Source organism: Microtus oregoni, unplaced genomic scaffold (assembly GCF_018167655.1).
Source record: "Microtus oregoni isolate MIOR12 unplaced genomic scaffold, Mior012 000020F_ref0000438, whole genome shotgun sequence".
Lineage (NCBI taxonomy): Eukaryota > Metazoa > Chordata > Mammalia > Rodentia > Cricetidae > Microtus > Microtus oregoni.
The window spans coordinates 29628666-29633330 of record NW_024543079.1 but is presented as its reverse complement, the minus strand read 5'-3'; the positions used below and the strand labels follow the sequence as shown (position 1 = coordinate 29633330).

Below are 4665 nucleotides of genomic sequence, written 5' to 3'. Positions count from 1 at the left end.
CTGCTCACCTCCTCTCACTCTCTGGTGTCTTTTTCCTTCTCTCCAGGAGACTAAGGCTTCTGTGGGCCCCTCTGCCTCATCTAGAGTTTCTGTAGTTCCCACTACTTTAGATCACCAATCCAGCATCATTTCTGACATTCTCTTATTCACTTGTCACTATAACAGGTTATACATTTATGCTCTCAAAGCTGCTTGTAATTTTCCGTCCTTGCCTGTGATTTTCCATCACGGTTTATAATGGACAATTACCAGTGTCACTAATTGACAAAGAGCCACTTCCTACTAAAATAAAACTTCCATCATGTCAGAGGTCATGCCTGGTCATTGTAATTCCCTAAAACTTTCATCAAACTGCACAAAAAAGAAAATCATTCTGCTCCCTTTAATTTTGAACACATGGTTTCTTATATTTTAAGTGCTTGATTATAGTCAGTGATGCTGTAGACCCAAGTTCCTTGAAAGGGCATTCTAAATAAATGCAGCAAAATAGCAATTATTTCTCTGCCTTACAATTTAGCAGCCAAATCCTTTCTTTTCTCACATATGCCTTGCTCAAGGGTATGAAACTAGGAAACAGGCTAGCCAGATTGATTATGGAATTATTCCTCTAGGGCTTGTGTTTATTTCTTGGTCATTTCTTTGATGAGTCCCTACGTTTTCTGTAAAGTGAAGGTGTGTATTAAAGTCTGCAATGTGCAAAGCATCTGTTAAGTTTGTATTTGAGAAATGAAGACTACCTGCACATTCAACACAGAGGCTATTGCTCTCCTACAGAAACCTACATTTTATTAATGGGCTCTCAGAAACATGCAAGCAATTACACTTAACAACGATTTGATTTTGAGGAACATTTTCCTATTTTCTTACTTCCCAGCCCTTTGAACTGCCATTCTGCTCTGCTCCCTTTCTCTTAGTTTGGCTGAAGGGGATTGGGATGGAGACAGAGGGACAGGGAGACAGAGAAGAAGAAAGAGAAAGAGAATGCAGTACTTTTTCTTCCCTTTCTGTTATCCTTCAAGTTACTCCCTTGTTAATGGACACATAGACTGTTACCATGTCTTAATAATTGAAAATGGGATTACAGTGAACATATGACTGTAAATTTCTCTTTCAAATGCTGACTTCTCTCCCTTTAGCTGTCTGCTCAGAAACGACAACTTATTACTACATCAAGCAATAGTTATATTTCCAGTATTTTAAGGATACTGAGGTGTTTTAAGGATACTGTTACCTTACTTCTAGTGTTATTCCCGCTTCCCTTTTTTCCATACTCTCCGAGTACCAATGCTTTATTCTTGTCCTTCTGAAGACAGCAATCCTGATGAGTGTGAACTGATACTTCCTTTAGGTTTGATTTGCATTTCTCAGAGTATTTGTGAGTTCACACGCTTCTTGGTGATCTTTATGTCTAATCGGAAAAAAAATGACTATATGAGTCCTTCATTCAGTTTTTAATATAATTATTTCCTTTTTACTACAACTTGTATGGAGTTCTTATTTATTTTAGATTTTAAAATCTTATCTTTAGATGCTACTTTACAAACATATTCTACTGTTCTACAGGCTTTCTTTCCCCATTTTTGATTGGTAGATTTGTTGTTTTGAAGTTTTATGTGCCCACACTCATTTATTTTTGCTTTTATTGTTTGCTCTTCGGGTGTTATTTTTAAGGCTAATGTCAAGGATCATTTTTCTCAGTGTTTCCTTTTAGGAGTTCCACAGTATCTAGTATTTATAGCTGAGTCGTCAATCCATTTTATGTTTATTTGTATGACAGAAAGTGAGGGGGCTGAGATAAAGGTTCAAATTCAGCCTCCTATGTGTGAAAACCAGTTTTCTCTGTGTATTTATTGAAACAGCCCTTGTGTCTCCACTGTATTCTTGGATCTCTTATCATATGTAAGCTGAACAGATATGAATGATTTCAACTTTCATACAATGGGTATTTGTGTCTATTCTGTATTAATATCATATTGTTCTAATTACTGTAATTTAAGAATTACTGTACTGTAGCTTGAAACTATAAATTAAATGATGATTTATTATTCTTTCTCAAGGCTTTTGTTTTGTTCTCTGGAGTCTTTCATGGCTCTCTATATATTTTAGAATAATTTTTGTTTTATTTTGTGGCAAATTATCTCGGAATTTTGATAGGGATTACATTGAATATATAGGTTGCTTTAGGTAGTATAAACAGTATAATAAATCCATTCTTTTGCTTACTTATGAGTGTATCTTTCCATTTATATGTGCATTCTTTGGGTTATTTCATCAATGTTTCATATATATATATATATGCTCCTTATATAATTATATAAATTATATATATCCTCCTTGGTTAAATTATTCTTAATTATTTTATTCTTTTTAATGCCTTTGTAGATGATATGATTTATTTCATTTTTAGATAACTTGTTTTTAGTGTTCAGCAATGTGTAAAATAATTTTTGTATGCTTCTCTTTTATTCTAGCCATTTATTAAATTCTTTCACATATACATATCTGTACATATCCCTGTCATCTGCACAGAATGATAATTTTTTTAATTCCTTTTCCAATATAAATGCTTTTCTCTCATTTTTGTTTTTCTTTTGGCTTGGGATTTCTAGTACTGTTCTTCATAGAAGGGATGAGAGTTGATATCTCTGATGCATTTTTAATCTTACAGAGAAGCTTTAGGTCTTTTATGATTAGGTATGATGCTACCCGAAGTCTTGTGGTATATAGCCTATACTGTACTAAGGTACATTTCTTTTTTTTTTTTTTTTGACTGGATGTGAGATTTATTACTGAACATGATTTGGTAGGGTACAGGAGAGCACCATGAAAGCCCTCAGGAGTGTAGGGCTCGCCACTTGTCCAGGGGACCACGATTAGGAATATATTTGACCCCACAGTCATCAGGAATGAGTCGCTTCTCAGCAACCATGTCTTCAAATTCATCTGCATTAAACTTAGTAAAGCCCCATTTCTTTGAGATATGGATCTTCTGGCGGCCAGGGAATTTGAACTTGGCTCTACGAAGAGCCTCAATCACATGTTCCTTATTTTGCAGCTTAGTGCGGATGGACATGATGACCTGGCCAATGTGAACCCTGGCCACTGTGCCCTGGGGCTTCCCAAAGGCACCACGCATGCCTGTCTGGAGCCTGTCAGCCCCAGCACAGGACAACATCTTGTTGATTCGGATGACATGAAAGGGGTGAAGCCTCACTCGAATATCAAAGCCATCCTTGCCACAGCTCTTTACCATGTATTTGTTGGCACAAATACGGGCAGCCTCCAGAGCTTCGGAAGAGAGTTGTTCGTATTCATCTGACACCATGTGGCCACAAAGAGGGAATTCATCAACTTTTGCCTTCTTCTGTCCCAAGTCAAAGATGCGGATTTTAGCATCAGGGACACCTCGGCAGAAGCGAGACTTTGAGTACGGCTTCTTACAATACCGGTCGCGGGGCGGCCACCCATGATGGCAATAGGACCGTCGGTAGCGCGCCGGAGGAAAAGAAGAGGTACATTTCTTTTATACACAGTTTGGGAAAGTTTCTATCATGAAAAAAACATGGAATTTTGTCAAATTCTTTGTTTTCACTTATTGAGAAGAGGTGATTTTTAATTGGTTAGCTCTTCTTTCTGTTAATGTGGAGTTCAACATTTATTTATTTATTTGAGTAATCTGAACCATCCTTGAATCGCAGGGGTAGATATCACTCTTTATAGTGTATGATCCTTTTTGATGTGCTTCTGAATTTGATTTACTAGTATCTTATTGAGGACTTTTGCGTCTGTGTACTCTTAAGAGATGTTAGTATGTAATTTTTTGTGTTTTTATCTCTTTTTGATCTCAATACAAAACTAATCTTACAAAACATTATTCAATTTCTTCAAATTATTTGAGAAATATTATTCCATATGTAATATTTAGAATTTTTATTGACGTCTTACGATCTTGAGTTTTACTTTGACAAGAATCTTTCATTACTAAATTCCTAATTAAATCTCCTTATTATCAGTATATTCAGAATGTCTTTTTCTTCATGTTGCAGGTTTTCAGATTCTATGTTTCTAGCCATTTATCCATTTTTTCTGGTTCACATTATTTTTGATGTATAGTTGGTGGTAAAAAAAAGTTAGAATCCTTTATATGAGTTCTGGGAGTCCATAATGTAACATTATAATTACGGTTAAAAATATAACATTTTATATTTTAATTTGATAACAAAATAATTTCAAATGTTCACTCCAAAATGACAGTGAGTTGACCAACTGTCTGTGATAATTACAATGTATGCTATATGAAATTATTGTTTTGTGTATTGTCTTAGTTATTGTTCTTTGCTGTGAAGAGATACCATGACTAAAGCATCTTATTCTGGAAATCATTTAATTAGAAAGCTAGGTTACAATTTCAGTGGTTTACTCCTTTATAATCATGAACAGACATCTTTGGTCCCCAAGGCTGCTCAACTCAGGAAGAATGGCGGTAGGCACAGGTGGTGCTGGTAAACTAGGTAAAAGCTATATCCTGATCCGTAAGCTGAAAGAGAACTAGATCTATTATGACCCTTTGAGACCTCATTACCCACCCCAGTGACAGACTCCCTCTAGTAAAGCCATACCTACTCCAACAAGGCCACACTTCCTAATCTTTCTCACTAGTGCCAA

The 4665-nt window shown here is 35.8% G+C and overlaps 1 pseudogene; it reads right to left on the bottom strand.

Annotated features, from left to right (window-relative positions):
• Nucleotides 1–2755: 2755 nt before the first annotated feature.
• Nucleotides 2756–3468, bottom strand: LOC121460429 (annotated as a pseudogene).
• Between the last annotated feature and the right edge of the window lie 1197 nt (nucleotides 3469–4665).